Source organism: Orcinus orca, chromosome 10, assembly GCF_937001465.1.
Source record: "Orcinus orca chromosome 10, mOrcOrc1.1, whole genome shotgun sequence".
Lineage (NCBI taxonomy): Eukaryota > Metazoa > Chordata > Mammalia > Artiodactyla > Delphinidae > Orcinus > Orcinus orca.
The window spans coordinates 27,228,585-27,248,047 of record NC_064568.1 but is presented as its reverse complement, the minus strand read 5'-3'; the positions used below and the strand labels follow the sequence as shown (position 1 = coordinate 27,248,047).

At 42.2% G+C, this 19,463-nt stretch overlaps 1 protein-coding gene across 29 annotated transcripts in view; it reads right to left on the bottom strand.

Moving 5' to 3' along the window:
- The window catches only part of CADPS (calcium dependent secretion activator), a 783,217-nt gene that overhangs the window by 5,251 nt on the left and 758,503 nt on the right, over positions 1-19,463 (bottom strand). The gene's annotated exons all lie outside the window — the stretch shown is intronic.

The following is a 19,463-nucleotide window of genomic DNA, read 5'->3' as shown; positions in this document are numbered from 1 at the left end:
GTTGAAATCATACTTCCCCTTAAGGGGGTTAAATTTTGCTTCTTGTCTGTGAAAAATGCTTGAAGCTGTGTCACTTTAGACTGCCACCCCTGTGGTGCACGGAGTCTCTGGTGCGGTATAATTTTGCAGTACTGCTCATATATTCATAAATCTCACTCGGAGACATATGAACAGTGTTATGAAGTGTCAGTACAAAAAAAAAAAATCTAATCTTTTAAACTTCACCAGGTTTCATTACGCATTGCCGCTTATACCAAACAATTTACAAATAAAATGAAAAGGTGTGGATGGACCTATGTATTTATTTATACGGCATGTATATGAACTGTGCGCAGAAAAGATGTAAAAAAAAAGTGGTTAGAGAATTGAAACGCTGCATACTCTCCTGTTAACCAACACGCACACGCACACACGCACACGCACACCAGTGGAGATTTGAAAAGCATAAATAAAAACATGTTTCTGATGGTAACTCCACCCTTTCTCACCTAAAGATCATCCAAAATCAGTTTATGCCTAACACTCACAGTTTTTCCGAAGCCTTGTTTCTGACTTAATTTCTTTAAAAAAAAAATTAATTTGGGTTTTTACTTGCAAGGTAGAACTGCCAAGTTTCACCTTGCAAGAAACGACACAGTCTCAGCCATGGCGTTCAGAAGCCCTCTTTGCAATCTTTCGTTCCTAGGCTCTTTCCTCATCAGAGCCAATTGTGGCTCTCCTTGGAGCCCAGCCGCAAACAGAGACCACACTACCCCAATCAAGGCAGCACTGCAGCCTCACAGCCAACTTCTGCTCTTTTAAAGATCATGGAGGCGAAACTGTCAGTTTCAGGAACCTTCTGTCCCTCCCCAAGGGAGCAGGAGGAGTGGGGGGGAGGGGAGGGATTTTTTTCTTGAGATCTGCAGTTCACTCCACGTAGGGAGCGGGTTTGCCGTGGTCAAGCTGCTTCAGGCATGGACAGGTTTTCCCCTCTAGGAGTGAGAACATGTCACTGAAACTTTTTTTTTGGGGGGGTTGTGATTATTTGGAGGTGTTTTTGGCACCTCCTGCCTTGGGATCCTGGAGCTCTTGATGTCATTGCATCTGGGTTTGTTAAGGGGCTAGGGACAGGAATACGACTAGGTCATGGGTGTTTCTATAGCCCTACTTTACTCTCAGCTGGGGGACCTGTTGTTTACCCGAGGCCTCAAATTCCGTATTTACTGACTTATTCTGACATGAAATCTGGGGGCTCAAATAATCTATTTTGAGAGACATGAGCAACGCCCCCTACCCCCGACTCCTACCTCCTGGGGTTGGAAAATGACCTTCAAAGGAACCTGGGTGACCTCCTGGCCAAACCTACAAGACCAGGACCCCATGATGAGTGCATCTCAGGGACACAAAAGAGGAATGTGGCACTCTGGCTTCTAGGCAGAGGTGGCATTTTGCTTTGGCTGTGACTACGGGCAAACCAGCGCTGGCTTCTATCACTGCCAGCAAGCCTTGTGCAACATGCCTTTTCTTCTTTGCTGAGAGATATGCCACCTTTCAGGGGAAAAAAATAACGAACTCCCCCCAGCCCCCATTTTATGTAAGTAATTCCCATTCTTGTAAATGGCTTTTGGCTATTAAAAAATAAAAAGGGAAAGGTAGACTGCTATCAATACTCTTTCTCTGCTGTTGAAAGGGTAGGGCGGTAGGAAATGCATGTAGCGATGGATGGATCAGCGCATCACGCTCACAGATTCCCACCCCAGGAGAACAAGAAAGCCCTGGAACATCCATGCTTTTTCTCCTGGATCTCACATCTAGCAAAAGAAGTGTAAAAAATGTATGATGCCCCATTGGCTACACATTTCAAGAGGCAAAAGGGAGTAAGTCACGCCTTTCCAAGCCTTATGCTCAGTAGATGAAATTGGAGGCACTCTTGGATGGAGCACAGCGCTAACTTGGTTTTCCAGAAAGGCGCTTAAAGGCACTTGCATGTTGGAGAAAGCAGGAGTCACTGCCTTCTAGAACTTTAAAACATTAGAGGTGAAGGGGATCTTCCACAGAGCTCCTCCTTTGTAGAGGAGGAAACAAAGGCCCAGAGAGGGGAAGTGACTTGCCCAAGGTCACACAGCTAGTGAGTCCAGAAATGGCAGTTTTCCAGGATTAGGCACTGGAGTGAAAAAGCTGATCCCCTAATGACTCCTCCCTAGGAGGGTGTAATAATGCACTGGACACGAGAGCTGATCTTGTGTATCACTTCCCAACTGTACATTCGGGGGTATCACACTGATATCTAGAGATAGGCCTTAGTGGGGGTTTTTACCCTATGGAAATTGGCAAATGCCACAAACCAGGACATTCTCCCTTCCAGAAAGCCAGTTGTTATAACGTTCAGTTCACAGTGCTTGTTAATCAGGTTTGCTTTATTTGAGATCGATGCTAATACAGTAGATTTGTTATGATTCTTCAAAAGAGGAAATTCATCAAACATTTTAAGTTCTCCCCACTTTGTTTTGTCTCTGGTTCAGATATGCCTTTTCCAGAGACAGCCTGATACCTGGGCACTAAAATTTTGGTAAAATGCACTCTAAACCCTTAGAAATAAAAATTGTGAGCTGATGACATATACTAAGTATTTAACTATACTCACGACTCCTTTGCTGCCTGCCCTTAATTCAGGTATATTAAATGGAAACTTTCTACATAAGTTACTTTAAGCCTAAAAAAGCCCTAGAGACATAAAATCCCCAGTACCCTGGGTACCTCTAAAGTATGTTCTCTGGGGATAATTCTGTGAAGGTGTTAGAGTTGGAAGCCAAAAGGACGCCCATCATAGCTATGGCCTGCAGGAACTTCTTGGGTAGTTAAAATCACCTGAAACTAACATGACATTGTAAATCAACTATACTTCAATAAAAAAAATTTTTTTTAATTGAATGCAAAAAAAGAGAACCTGGAAGGTTGATCTAAAACTGTGCCATTTAATTCCTTTCCTTCCCTCCCTTCCCTCCCTCGCTCCCTCCCTCTCTTTCTTCCATCATACTTGTTGAGAACACAGGCCTTACCTCTCTTTTGCCTAGGTTTGTGATCTTGGGCAAGTTACTTATATTCTCAGAGACTCATTTTCTCAATCAGAAAATGGGAATTAATCAGCCTTTCATAGGCTTTTTGATACTAAATGAATTAATGTTAATAAAGCTCACATCACAGTACTTGGCACATAATAAGGCCTCAATATATGTTAGCTACTACCAAGACCACCACCACCACCAGCATCGTCACAATTCTCCCATCACCGTCACCACCACCATCTTCATCATCATCACCATTAACATCATCTCTCTCCTCTTTTTCTCTCTCTTTCTCAACCCAAGAAATACCACAAAACAAGGAAGAAAGCAGAGCAAGTGACCAGAGAAAGGCATGCAATGGTGGAAGAAATTATTCCTATTGGAATATCTCTGGAATCATACGCATAAGTTTTACAGGACACATGACTAGCTCAAAGTAATTCCACTGTAAAGTTGTTTGTGTTAGATCATCACCCAAACCTAGAAAACCATCCTGGGTGCATTCTACACATTTACAACTATACTGACCTAGATTTATATACTGGATTCAAAGGATTCAGACAAATAACGAGTGATTTTTCAAACCCTGTGTGGATAAATTACAGCTTCAGCTTGGGCTGGCTACTTATTAGCTGGATAAACTCAAGCAAGCTACTTAACTTTCTGACCCCTAGTCTTCTCTTGGGGTTAACACTTACTTCATAGGATTACTGTGAGTGTTAAAAGAGACTGTCACATAGTAGGCACTCAATAAAATTTAGCCACTGTTGTTATTATTACTCTCAAAAACATAACAGGTATCCTTGCAATATACCGTACAGAAGAATTTTCTTGATCTTAATTTCCAGTAGAAATTAACTTGCCGATAATGGGGCCACACATTCTGCCCTGCAACTACACTGACTTCATGCAGAAGAATCGTTATACACAACATGTCTCTCTGTCATGGAGGGGCTCACTACAGCTAGGACTGGGGTGAGGCGGGTGAGGCAGGGTCTTGCAAATGCAGGATCGGATGCTGCCTTTAATGAACATTTTAGTATTTTGTTCATCATGGATTTTTTGCATTCATTTTGATTTTTTTAACATATTAAAATATGTATTTGATTACTATATTTTCTGGCTCCTCCTTAAATTTTGCAACTGAGAAGTGAATCATTCACCTCTCCCTAGTCCCCCAGCCTTGGGTTCACTGTTTCCCCTGGGAATTTTATCCTCGGGAAGTGCTGCAGGATTGTGAGACAGGATGAATACTGCACACCTCATGGGACACTATAGGGTTCCCAGAAAATGGACTTTCACTTGGATTTGGATAATCCCTCATCAGCAGGATAGAGTGTTACTCCAGTGATTGCTTCTGCCTTTATGCCTCTGTCATCACAGCCACCTAGATGAGTCTAAATTCCCTACTCCCACCCCTATCTTGATGTTAATTCAACGTCCTAAAGGGACCTTACTGTTAATGATTCATTTGTTTTTGGAGCCAGCCACATCGCATACCTGAGTGGCAATGAAAACAAGGGACAGAGGCTGAAAAGGAGACAGAACTACTCAATGTGTTTCCATACTCATTAATTACAAGGGTAACATACCCGCGTAACTTACACAACCCCCCCATCAGACAATACCATTCCATAGGACTTTATAGAGTCTCAGTTTTTAACAAAGTCCTATTTTGTACAGGATTCCTAATACACACATACATACACATTCACAAAATTAATAAAAATAGTTACCTACTCATTGAACACCGAGTCCTTACAATGTACACGCACTGTGAAGAGCATTCCACAAGCAGTGTATAACTTCATCATCGAGTTGAACTCTTAAGAGTATCTATAAGGGGAGGGATGGACTGGGAGTTTGGGGTTGGCAGATGCAAACTATTACATATAGAATGGATGGACAACAAGGTCCCACTGTAGAGCACAGGGAACTATATTCAATGTCCTGGGATAAACCATAATGGAAAAGAATATAAAAAAGAATGTGTGTGTGTGTGTGTGTATAAAACTGAGTCACTGCTGTACAGCACAAATTAACACAACATTGTAAATCAACTATACTTCAATAAAAAATAAAATTAAAAAACAAAACAAACAAACAATAGAGTTTCAATATTATTAACAGCCCTGTTTTGTAGATGAGAAAAAGGGGCATAGGTAAGTTAAATAAGTAGCCTGTGGTCACACAACTAGTAAGCAGTGGGACAGGCTTCAAGTTGGTTATTTACCACTACATCTGTATGAGCTGTCACATTCAGCTCAATAATTTTAAAAAGCAATGGCTTGTTTATATAGAAACAGCTCTAGCTTCCAGGTGCCTTTTCAGCAAAGTCATTCAGCTCTGAACTTCTCAAAGGACAAGTGTGTGGGTAGGATAATGCTCTTGGATCTGTCTCCCTCAGAGCCCAAGCTTGGCCTGGTGTTGAAAAGATTCTACTTTTTTATGAGCTTAGAAAGTCACTAGGCAGAGGGAGGGGAGTCAGGGGTTTTCCCACGGAAAACCACTCAACAGCCTTAAAGAACTAATGGATGAGAGACAATCATTGCTGACTCTTAAGGGAAATGATTAGAAAGTTGGATGGGGATGAGAGGTGCCATTTCTTAGGTAGCATCAATGTATTTGTTTTATTAATCAGAAAATATATTTATTATATAATATGCATATTCTGTTTCACTTAGAAATATTTTAAAACTTAGAAAAGTTGTAAAAATAAAGTAGTATAAATGATACCCATATACCCTTTACCCAGATTCACCTATTGTTAACATTTTACCCCATTTGTTTATTGTTTGAAAAAATATATATATATTCCAACATATATATATATTCCAACATATACATATATATGGTTTTTTAATTAAAACAATTTTTTATTGGAGTATAGTTGATTTACAATGTTGTGTTAGCATCAACGTATTTTTAATTTCCCCCGTAGCCCTACCTAATCTCTTCTTACTTTCTCTTAGGTTGGTAACTCAGCAATTGCTACTAAAAGAAAATTCTCACTGTGGGTAGTTTGAGTTTTCAATGAGAAATACGACTAGAAATATTGCCTTGGTCACAATGAATTGAACTTTCCTAACAGAGTTTTGGAGATACAAAAGTTATGACATTGATAAAAATTTCATTTCTGAAAAATTATCCATTATAAGTTTTAACATTTTCTGTGAACAGGGAGAGTAAAATAGAACCTTGGGGAAATTCAGTTTCATGTGTAATTAAAGATGTCACCAGAAGTGCCAGAAGAGAAATTTTAGGCAGAGTCACAAATCCAATGGAAATAGTTTAGTGCAAAACTCAGTTCTTCCTGTGTTGCTTTTTTCTTTAAAGAAACATTTTATTGAAGTCTAACATGCGTACTGCAGTGTGTCACTTTTAGCAAAACACACGCACATACACACACCTTCTGAACAAGACATGCTGCCCCGTGCATACAATGGAAGGTAATATTTAGTCCAATATAGTGAAAATGAGCTTTTAGAAAATTTGGTATTTCACCTAAGGACCAATAACTGCACCATGCACAAACACACATCTTCACACACTTTCTTTGATTAAAAACTGTGACTCAGGGACTTACCTGGTGGCGCAATGGTTGGGAGTCCACCTGCAAATGCAGGGACACAGGTTCGAGCCCTGGTCTGGGAGGATCCCACATGCCATGGAGCAACTAAGTCCATGCACCACGACTACTGAGCCTGTGCTCTAGAGCCTGTGAGCCACAACTACTGAAGCCTGCGCGCCTAGAGCCCATGCTCCGCAACAAGAGAAGCCACCGCAATGAGAAGCCCGCGCACCGCAACAAAGAGTAGCCCCCTCTCGCCTCAACTAGAGAAAGCTCGAGTGCAGCAACGAAGACCCAACGCAGCCAAAAATAAATAAATAAATTTATAAAAAACAAAAACCTGTGACTCAGTCCAATACATCCTGAGCATGAATGATAGCTGAAATTCACAAGGACCTGAGTCTTATGGTTGGCTTATTTGCAAATATATATTTCCTTTGAAACTGGCATGTTCATGCTATATATGCCAGGGAGGCAAAGCTCTCAATGCCTGGGCAGTTCATGACTAAAGTGTAAATAGTTGAGTCTTTATTTTCATCTGTAGTCTTGCTTCACAGATGAGGAAACTGAGGCTCAGAGAAGTAAAGTGTTCTAGCAGCTAGCAAGAGATGGAACCTGGACTCAAGAGGCTGAGAGGCAGTACAGCCTAGTGGCTCGGAGAATAGACTTGAATCAGGCCTGTCCTGTGTTTGAATCTTGATAAATCCCTTAACCTCCCTGTGCCTCAGTTTTCTCACCTGCTAAATGGGGATGATAATAAAAACCATTTAGGGTTGTTGTGGGGATTAAATGAGTTAATGTGTGTGGTGTGCTTACAATAGCGCCGGGCACATACTGAGTGTTACCTGTTACTATCTTAGCCCCGCTATCCTACCCTGCTTCACGAATAAGAAAGAGTATCTCCCTAAGTGCGAGCTCTTCAAGGCTGTGCAAAGCTTTCTAAGCAGTTTCCATTCTTCAAAAAAGATCCGAGCAAAAAGGTAATTTGTAACCTCTTGGTAACCAACCTGAATTTCTGGACTGAAGAAACACAGTGAAACCTGGAAGATTTTTATCTCCTCTTTGGAAAGTACCCTTTCTCCAGCTCAACACAGCCACACAGCAGAGAAATTGCCTCAGCACCTGGCCTCGACTGTCTGATGAAGAAAGGACATTTTATTTGTTGGCAAGGAGGCAAAGAGGAAGATAATACTTTGACCACACCCATGGGACTAAGTTCTTCATTTTGCTTTTTGTGACAAAAGTGGGTTATTATTAGTTAGGGGGAAAAAAACCCACAACCTATGTAAATGGCTGTATTGAAATACTGTAATGAAATCTTTTACATTTGAAACTTCCAATGCATATTTCTTCCTTACAATTTGGGTAATTTAAGAGCATGTGAAAAACTTCATCAGGGGTTTCTCCATACTTCTAACCAAAGTCCCCACAGCTTCGTTAGCCTGAGCTGCAATTCCACAGCTTCACAGATCTCTTTAGGGCTAAGGATCACCAGGGATCTGGTTGTATTTGGTGTTCTAATCCGGATTCAGAGAGGGCTTGACAAAGAAACCTTGGCATGTTCAAGACATCTGTGCCATGTGGGCACAAACGAAAGACTGCATGCAAGTTTCGGGGTTTGTCAGAGCTCCCCAAGGGAGCTGATATGCCTTTCTAAGGGGGCATATCATCTGAGTACCTTAAAAAATGGATACGCAGTTGAAAGATGCAATCTTTTGCCTTACTTGAGTGTTACTGTAATTCAGGATATGATCCACCAAAACAATTGCTCCTAGAAATGGGTATTTCCAGTCACAGCTTCAGGACGCCCAGCTAAAAGCACAAAGACACCGAAGATAACCGACACCAAAATCAGAGGGTATAGATAATCAGAATGACCTTCCAGGCTATCTCAAGCGTCCTTTTTAGTAGAGGCTGGGTTTTTTTTAAAAAAACATTAATTCTCTGGTTGCCTAAAAACCATTTCATTGAAATCTTTATGAAGCTGTCTTAGTGCCGTGGCTTTTCAAGGTTCTAAACTCTGGATAGCCTCCCCCTGAAAGTCTGATGCAATCAACACTGAGGAGGAAGTCAGAGGCTCCTTGCTGAAACCGTGGTTCCAGAGACTGTGGTAATCTACAACCTGGTGTGAAAAGCACCCACAACTCTTTGCCTTTAGCTCCTTCTCATAAGGAAGAGATAGTGCAAACGAAATAATTTTTAAAAAAACTTTGATTTAAATTGCTACTGCTTAAAATGTTTGCTTCTTCTATAGGAACATGTAGAATTTCACATTTGGGAGCTATTTTATTTTATTTTATTATTTTTATTTTTTTAGCAATTTTATTTTTAACCTCCTTAGAAAGAGCCTAAATGATACCTTAATATTCTTTTACTAAAATAAGCAGTTATCTCTTCAAGACGAAATTTCAACTCTCTAAACCTGGAGAAATATCCAGCAACAAGTGTCTTTAGCAATGATATTTCAAATGGATGATCAAAATGATGACTGCGTACTTGGACTCCTGATTTAATAATGCATTGCAGCCTTCTAACCGAGTCATTACTATCACTTTTAGGTGCCTGGGAGAAAATACAAGGGAAGTTAAGAGTCCTGAAGGATCCTTTCTGAAAGTAAATCAAGCAGGAGAGTTTAATACAAAGCTTAGCTTATACAGGCTATACTGGGGTCTCTCTCTCTCTGGAAGGCACATTCTCTGTTTTTGTTTGTTTGGTTTTTTAATGGTTTGAGGAAGCTGTTGACAATCTCAGTAAGCTTTCCAAGCTACCCAAAGCCAGACCAGAAACAAGTTCGTCGCTTCTGAATCAATCAGACTGTATGAAATCCAAGAAGTAACAAATCCCCTTGTATCCTGCCCAATATGTCTCAATATGGTGGGTGGTCACCTGCAAGGAGATGTGATAATATCCAAAAGGCTTGCTTTCCTAATACTCCTAAGGTATTGCTGGAAAGTTTACTACCTCTGAATGAGAAAACTAAGTCAAAGATCAACGGATAGATATTTTCCTAAAGACAGAAAGGCAAAGGATGGGAAAGCAGAGGCACGAAAGGGAATTTTCAACTGCGAACGCGATCTCAACTTACACTCAGATACCGTTCTTCCACCATTTCCACAACCTGAGTATGTGCTGTTATAAAAAGGTGGAGATCCAGCAATTCCACTTGTGAGCACAGATGCAAAGAAACTGAAAGCAGGATCTTGAAGAGATATCTGCACACCCATGTTCAGAGCAGCGATATCTGCAATAGCTAAAAGGCAGAAGCAACCCAAGTGTCTATTGACAGATGAATGGATAAACAAAAGGTGGTATCTATACACAATGGAACATTATGCAGCCTTAAAAAGGAAGGAAATCCTGTCACATGCTATCACATGAAGGAACCTTGAGGATATTATGCTAAGTAAAATAAGCCACTGAAAAAGACAAATATTGTATGATTCCACTTACATAAGGTGTCTAGAATAGTCAAATTCATAGAACAAAGAATGGTGGTTGCCAGGGGGTGGGGTGTAGGAAATGGGGAGTTACTGTTTAATGGCTATAGAGTTTCAGTTTTGCAAGACTTAAAGAGTTCTAGAAAGTGGTTGCACAACAGTGTGAACGCACTTAACACCACTGAACTGCACCCTTTGAAATGGTTAACCTGATCATCAATTTTACGTTACGCTTGTTTTACCACAATCAAAACAAAAAGAAGGGAAATGCAAAATTGCTCCCTTACTGAATAGGAAACTTTGCTAAAGAAAGCACGGCTAGGTAGCAAGGTACATATTCTAATGAGGAACATCCAACCGCGTTTCACAAAAAGCCAAAAAATTACGTGCATGAGGAACAGGGGCATTTCATTTAATCCCAGGGCTGAGACAATTTCTCAAGGCCGAGTTCTGCGACTGCAGAACAAAGAACATATCTGGTAGCATTTGCTCAGTCACTTATTGGGTTTATTTAAAACATGCCACGGGGCCAACATTTCTAAATCTGTGAAAGAGAATTAAATGAAGCCCAGAGATGAGAACTGAGAATCCTCATGGAGGATTGGGTCCAAACAACAAGAAAGGATGCATTTTTCACACTGCGTGATGCGTCACCTCATATGTTTTCACGGAGACTCCCCCATCCCCTTCCCGCCCCCTGATGTTCCACGCACAGATTTGATCAAGCAGCACTCAGCCCCGAGACCCCGGTTCCCTCTGCCCAAAAGGGCAGCGGCTCCCCCATGCAGAATCACTCCCCCACCCTACCCCGCAACAGACTTATTAAGGTTTGGAATGTGTGTTCGGGAAGCCCCTATTTTAGGAAACAATTAAGTAGAATTAGGCTAATAAAGCGAGGCAGGCAAAGCTTTTGCCCTTTGCTGAGAAATAACTCCTACATGGAACAGTTATACTAATAAAAATCATGTATTTCTTAAATGCCTCCAAATGATCTTTGCACCCAGCTCAGCAATTAACACTGCCTCACCGAGGAGCATTTATTCCCCAGGCTAAGGAGGATTAATCTCCGTGTTTGCTCGACCAATGTCTTCCTTTGGTGAAAATACAGTATGAGGCTTTTTGGGCTGGAAACAGAAATTTCTGATTTCTGCAAGCGGGAAATTCACAGGAGGCTTAATTCCCTTCTCATCGTAGAGGGTGGCAAGGTAGACAAGGAAGGGCTGCGTGCCCCCTACCAGGCCCCCATGGAGGCCCATGCCAAAGACCTTCTTGGGCCTATCCTTGACCCCGAGGGAGGATGGGAAGACCTTACTTCGGGTAGCCTGGGCTTCATCTACTGACGGGACTCTCACCCCCAAATCTCCAATCCCACTCTCCCTCTCACAGTAGCCATTAAAGGGCCTTCTTCTGGGCCAGGAGCTACAGATTTCCCACCTCCAAGCCTGGGCAGGAAGTGACCGCTGGGCAAAAGGGGGACACAGACCCTCCCGTTGGACGCTTTGTCTCCTTGACAACACCCCAGCTGGTGGCCCGAGGAACAGACTTAATTTCTTTTCTTTCTCTGCCCACCCTCCCTTCCCCATACTTCTTTCCCTCTTTCTCTAGATGCAAACGTACGACATCCAACATAAAGTTGCCGAAATAGCAATCTTGTCTCTGAATATATAAATCGCAAAAATTGATATGAATAAATCTGCAAGTAGCACACTGATTGTGGCACATTTCATCAAAAAACGGCGCTCGGTTGCTCGGTGGCTGGGGAGGGAGGTGGTGTCATTACACATACAGAAAAACATCTGCAAACTCCCAGCTTCTTTACTTAGAACTGAATGGAGGCATGACCTCCTGTTCCTTGCCATGAACCCTGAGTTCACACTCATATTTTACATGTTACAGGAAGCCACAGCTCGCCCCAGGGGCGCTGCAAACAGACACGCAGAAGCCAGATGTAGTCCCCCCACCCCCAGCTCCTTAATGCACCTGAAGAAGCCGGCAACTCGACATTCAAAAGCTGACATGCTAGTAGCTTAAGGTCACTTCAGATTTTGTAAAGCAGAGGACAAAACCAGGAATGCTTCTAGGGCTGGGCTGTCAGCGGGGAGGCGGAGGGATTACAAGAAACCTGTGACTCTGCCTCTTTCTGCCTTTGCTGGTAGTTTTTTTGTGTGTGAACAAGTACCATACAACAGATTGAGCCTCCTAGAAAGGCCTGAGACTGTGCAAGGGCCTCCCGCTGGGCCTCAGCTGTGCTTGCAATTAGCAGTAGGCACGGAGTGATTATTGTTGGGGTAGCGGATGGCAATGCGAAGTGACAAGTTTTATGGGGGAAGTTGGGAGCGGGGATGCTCGGCAAGTTTCTCTTTCTTTCTTTCTTTTTTTTTTTTCTTGTTCTGCAAAAACCCGTCCTTGGGCGGCTGCAACCTCCCGTTGCAGTGAAAGGTACTTTTATCCCCCCCTCGTCATTCAAAAGAGCCTGAACAAAATTGGTGAAAGAATATTTTTTCTCGGTGCTTCAGAACGCAGGTTTTCTAGGTCAGAGCTTCCTGGCTGCCCTATTTAATGTCAGAAATACCCATTTGCCTCAAATTAGCAGAGATCTGGGAGTTGAGGGCAGGAGATTAAGCATACAAAATTACTCAGCAGGTGACGGTGGGGTGGATTTGAGGGTTGAGAAGTCTTTAAAACTGACTACAAGACATTATATACTTCTGACAAAAGAACATAGTAATCCTACCTGCTTGCTTTAACCACTGTTGTTTGCCTATTATTATGTGCTTTAATGCTCATGAGAGCAAAACTAGTGCTCTGATACTACTCAATTACCATAGTAACTCACACCAGTGACCTCTTATCTCAAGGCTCCCAGCCCAGCTGAACCAGTCCAAAGAGTTTGTGTCTCTTTATTTATTTATACGGTGACATCTACTTGGACTGGAAAGCTGCAGAGGGAGGCTACTGCTCTCTTTGTCCAAGATCAGAACTTGTTTTGAAATTTTGAGCAAGGCCTTTTCACCTTTTGAATCCAAGGTGGTTCTGAAGTTTATGGATTGGAGGCTGTGGGACGACTTCAAAAACATCATGAAGACACAGAACAACGCCCAATAACAAGAAAAGAACATATGTGCGTCAAAGACCAGCAGCCTCCCAGATGCACAGAAAGTCATGTTCCCCACTTGGGCCTCCAGCTCTCCTCTCCAAAGTTTGGGAGGTGGAAAATGGGAACCTCTTACTGGGGCACGTTGGCTATTTTATCCTATCAGTGGGGCTAAATGCACACAGGACAAAGCAACTACCCAGACGGATTTAATCTCAAGTTTTTAAAAGGAAATAAAAGTGATACTAGCATTAACATTTTCCAGCTTTTCATTTTTTCCCCTGGCCTGTGGATGTCTTTGTGATGCATATATGCATACGGTATACTCTGTCTGAATACTACTGGTGATCCAGACTCATAGGGTTTACATTAACATATTAAACTCTCTGACAAGTCCTGTAGTAAAGAAACCCACTGAACTTTGCTTCCTATTTTCCAGCTGTATTTGACTATAGAACCACTTTCCATGAGCCTCCTAGTAACAGCTTTCAGGGTACTAATGTTCCATTGAATCCACTTTGGAAAAAAATTCTATAGTGACATTACTAATAAAAATGAACAATAACGGTAGTAAAAAATAATGAGAGTAAACATTCAGTGAGCACTTTTTATGCGCCAGGCACTATTCTAAGCAGTTTATATGGATTAAACTCATTTAATTCTTCTAACAACCTCAGGAGATAGTTACTTTTTAAATCCCATTTTACACTTCTCTAGCAGCATATTTATATGAATTCATTCTCCATGAAAAAGAGAGATAAGGAGATGTAATCCATATGTAATCAATCGGCTTTTAATGTTCATTCTATTTTTCCTGCTTCTGACTCTCCAGAGATCCTGAAGCCTGTGAGCTCCCCAAATACGTGGTTTTTTTCCTATAACTCCAGGCCCGATTTAATAACAAGTTAAATGAGGAGCGAGGCATGACTCCCTGCAAAATCCTTCCACCTTTGAACTTAAGGTACACAAATAGAGAAATATACCTTTCTCCTCTGTCTCTTTTGATTAGTCTCCAAAGCCCTGCTGTCCTGAAAGAAAGAATCCAATTTAGGTATCAAAATTAGATCTGTGCTTGCCTGTGCACAACATGAAAACTGCTGGACATCTGAGTAATTGAATAAAAATGTAACTAGTAAAAAAAATAAAATAAAATGTAACTAGTGGTCAAGCCCTGAATGAAAGATGGAACATGGGCCCAAAACCAGCTGTTCTAACACCCCCTGGCTGACCAGCGGGACCTATCACGGCAAATCAGGACACGCTCGTATTTGGGACTTTTGTTAACTAGATGAGTTTTTTTTAGCAAACGTCAGAAGCTGATACCTAACTTTCGGCAAACTGTGATAGTTAAGGGAAAAAGAAAAAGCTCTCTTATGTACCTGGATTTTCTCAGACTACTTCGTTCTCCAAGAGATGTAAATAATGAGCCCAACGTGATTAATCCCCAGTCGGCTTCTAACCAGGCCTTGTCTGCTGCCTGGGCTGCCCAGGGCAGGTGTGCAGTTTGGACATTAACAAACTCACCACGGTTAACAATACCTTTTTCTGGGGCCTATTTTTCTCTGGATATGTTGGGGATTTAGTCCTGGGCCTCCCTGTGCATTGAGAAAATGGACCCCCATGCCTTTAGCCTCCATCCTCTCAAAGGAACCTACTGTTTTGAGAAAATGTATAGTTACAATCCAAATTCACACTTTCAAGTCATCTCAGTCACTTAAAGCTCAATTATGTTGAAAACGAAATTCTGGTTTTGGTGACGCATCTTACCACCTATTATCCATGTGAGAAGGGTGAATAATTTATCTGAAAACTATTCTCTGATACGCATACAAGGGCTTCAGAGGGAGGAGAGAGATTCATCCTACGAACTGAGATCAGATTATTCACGAACAGCATCTGCCCACCCCCCGACTGCTTCTTAGGTACGGGAAGTGCATTGAGAGTTAACTGCATTAATTCACAAGCAGATTGACGTAAGCAACGGAATGAGAAATTTGCATACCATATAGAAATGATTATAGAAATCATACTCTAAAATAAGGATTGTAACTCACGTACCGAACGGAAAGATAAAGCGGAGTGCCAACTTTGTCTTTTTAAAACAGGGCTGGTTTAATCACATTAGGGGCTAATTTCATAATTTGCACATATTAAACTTTCTCTAAAGTCATGACTCATGAGAGTTTTGTAAGTCAAAGTTGAAGCTCTTAGGCAGGAAAATTTGCATTGACTTCAGGGAGTTTTTATTCTGGGCAAGGTTGTTTTAGTCCCTACTCTCAATATTAAAAAACAAAACAAAACAGAACAAAAACCATGGTCTGTACATTCACATACTTCCATGTTATTCCATGGAAAACATTCAGGTAAATAGGCAAACGGTATGCTGCTGGTTCAACCGCACAGCTAGTTTCCCAGCAGAAGATGACAGGATACTCGTATACAACCCAGGAGGCACGGTCCAGAGCCCTCCGGATTCCAAGACAACAAAAGCCAACAACTATATTTCTATGGTTCCAGAACCCTTTTCCAAAGTCTTCTAAGCAGTTTTAAAATTAGATCCATGTCAGCCCTAGTGAACCTGGGCTCTGTGGGGAATGATTTGTCATAAGGAAGGGGTATGATCTTTTTAGGAGCCAGAGACGGCATTCGGTTTCCAAAAAGCAGTCAACGAACTGGACAATACTCAGATGCTGCTTCAGGAGTGCTGGGTTTCAAAGAGAAGGCGGTGTCACAAAGGCAGGAGAAAAGATGGCGGGGGGACTGGTGAAGACTTCTCAAACTCCTAGGAGGAAACATTTAGGGGTGCATGGGGACTGCCACTATAAAGGAGATCAGAAGACAAGTTCTGATGCCGGGGGATCAGAGATGAAGAAAAGAAAAAGTGCTGCGTTTTAAAAGTTAACATGTGTTTTCACCGTGTACAGCTACGCTGTGCTTCCCAATAGCGCCCTTTCCTCTTGCTTTATTTTTAATCTCTGGAAACCATATTCCCCTCTCACTACTTCTCACTGAGTGTGACTCTTTTTTTTTTTTTTTTTTTTACCTTTCTGGGAGTGGGAAAAAACCCTCACATTTGCCAGATCGCTAACACAAACCTCATCCTAGGGAGCCCGTCATCCCACCTCTGGAAAGGGCATAAACCTCAGACCACTGTCCTTACAGAAGATACTCATTTGACCCTGCTGGGTACTCTCAACATCTACAGATGGTTTGGGATCCACCAGCCAGGAGAGAAGGCTGAGTCAGGTCCCCCGTTGAAGCATTCAGATGGGTCTAGGACCTGAGCACATAGAGTTAAACCGTAAATTAGCCATGAGTTAATATGTGCAGGCTGGATCCCTCTGCCTTGCCATTAATGCTTTCCGTCCACAAGGTCCCTCCGCCTTCTCCACCCCCCCTTCCTTTTTTTTGAGGCGACAGAATAAGAAATTAAACACTTGTGGGTTCATTCGAAAGAGTGAATGAAATTGAATAAGCTCTCAGTACTTGAGGCGCACAGCGAGTGCCTGAATGGGGCAAACCTCCTAAGTTGAATGGAGTGTCTTTTGGGACCAATTTGTCTCTTTTCACTCTTTATTCTTCCCTTTTTGCTGACAGATGTACAAAGGCGGAACTGCGCCGTGCAGCTTATCCGCAGGCACCCACAGCAGCTGTCACTTTTGTCGAGCAAGTTAATCAAGCAAATGCCACCATATCCCACTTTCTATAAGGAACAACATGTTATAGACAGTAGTCTTGCTAGAAAGAGACTTTATTTTAACTTTGATTGGCTTGGCCCTCCCAATGCTTCCCCCCCTTCCCCCCACAAAAAAAGAAAAGGAGGGAGAATGGGGGATTGTGCCCAAGCCAAAGATTTGGCTATGATCACGTTAGATTTAATAATAATATTGTGCGGGAGGCTGAAGACTTGATTCGGCGTTCTTTCCTAGAGACTGAAGGATGCCCTGGGTCTGGGGTTTTTTTGAGCACGATATCGTTTGCACTGGACTGTTAGGCCGTGCGTCTCAAGTTATAAAGAGAAAAGCTGAGGGCAGAAAATAGTATTACGCCATGGATGTTTTGGATTAATTTCCTTCTCTTTTCCTTTGTAAAGCAGGTTGCATTATTTACATATTTCTTTTGATAACCCCCCTTGCCTGGCCAGGCTCACAAAGACTGCACGAAACACAGAAGAGCGTGTCTTTGTGCATCTTGTGCCGTTAGCGAGTTCTTTAAGCTGAATGCCCAAATTTATTTCTAATGTGCACCAACAGAGGCAAACAGGCCTCCGTGTCTCTAATTCTCTGTAAGCCAAGTGGGGAGCCTTTAAAAGAATTCTAGCACGTCCACATCCTCCTGTGCTGCAGTCACGACTACTTGGTGATTTCCAGAAACCACAGGCAGGAGCGAGCTTCAGTAAATGGTGTACAGTGTTGACCTCAGCTGCTACCCGTGAGCCCGCACTCACTTAGGAAACTGAATGCCCAAAGCAGACATATTTTGAATAAACAAACTCTTTAGAAACAATGCATAGAGACAACCTTCCAGGGGCCAAAGGATTTGCTACTTTCAAGGGTTGGCTGACAGCTGACGATCTATCTGGTAAGCTCTTTAAAGCTGAGAGAAAAAAAAAACAACTCCTTCCTTTCCTCCCTCCCTCTGTCCCTCCCTTCCATCCTTCCTTCCTTCCTTCCTTCCTTCCTCCCTGCCTGCCTCCCTCCCTCCTTTCCTTCCTTCCTTTCTCTTTTATCACCCTGTCACATTGTTGATTGTAATCTTTGGCTGGAAATAAGTCAAGGAAGGGCTTTGGTGAAACCAGATTGCAAACATTCACATCGCTGACATCTTAGGCATTATTGGATAATGACCACGTAATGATTTAGTTGCAACTACGTTTGTATTAGGCATGGATTTTATAACCATGTTATTCTGTAATTCTGGATTACTGTTCCCCTCCTGTAAAGCACTGCTGATCTGGGAAACTTCACAGTGTCGCTGAAAACATAGCTATGTGGGTAGGTTAAAAGAGTCCACAGGGCCTCATAGGAAAATCTTGGGCATTGTTGTTGAATTACAGCACTGTGTCAAGATTTGCTTAAGGAACTTAAGCTGCTACCCTAAACCATTTATCAACTGTCTGCGATGAAATGGTATTGTGTTACCATCGTTCCCCCACCCTAAATAAACCACAAAACTTTATTCTTATGGGATAAGAGATCTTAGACAGAACACAGAGGGAGATATAGACTGAAAGCTGAAACCTACCCCTTAGTTGGGCCTAGGCAGAAGTGTTTTTTGCAGCACATATGGTATGCAACCTTCCCCACTGTGTTGTGGTCCCTCTCCTCTGAGGATGGGGTTTCACCCTGAAGTGGGTATAGCAGCGCTTCCTGGGATCTCCCACTTTTAGGTCTAGGATCTGCTGGTGTCGGTGGAACTCGAGCCTGGTGACAAAGTCCTCCCATTCAGGAGAGGCAGGGTTGAGTTTTCCTTAAGGGGTCTGCCTGATTAGCTATGCGACTCCCATCATTGTTAGTGGACAAGCCATGACTAATAAGCCACTTTCTACCAGGGGGTCACAATCGAAATTTCTGTCTTGAGTACTGCTGTGGTACCAAGCATGAAACAGTGACATCGCTACAGTAACATCCCCGGTAGACGAACGTGGGATGCAGAGAACTCACTGGAGTGGGGGATGGGGGCACATATTCGAAGAGTGTAGGTTTTCTGGAAAGACATTATGGTTAGGTGTCTACTCTGCAACAGAAAGGTAGGAGTTTGATCTAGGATTGATTACTTCCCAGCCTTCAGAATTTAGTGAAGTCAATTTACCTCTCAGTGACTCACTCAACTGCTTTACCTGTAAAAACCTATCTCACAAGGAAGTTATGAGAGGTACATGAATGATTACATTTAAGTGCCTAGAACAGTACCTGGTACACAGATGGTACCCGATAAATATTGGCTCTCATCAGCCTCAAGAGCTATAAAATGGTGATCATTAGGTACCCACCTCCTAGAGCTGCTAAGAAGACTTAAAAGAAATAACGCCTTTAACAAGATGATGTGGTTATTGCTAATGTACCGTCAGAAAATATACATAAAAGAAGTCTAAAGAAATTTTATCGTAATTATTAAACAGCCATTTATTAAATCCCTCAATTCATGGGTTTCTTTCTCCTGGTTTGCATTTGTCTTCTAGGAGAAAGCTGTCCTTTTCCCTCCCTCCAAAAGTCCTCTTTGGGATTGAATTAAAAGAGCAGCTTTTAGAATGTGTTTCTGGCTAATAAACATTTCAGCCCATCTTCCTCATGGGGTATGATAGAAGGATCGCTGTA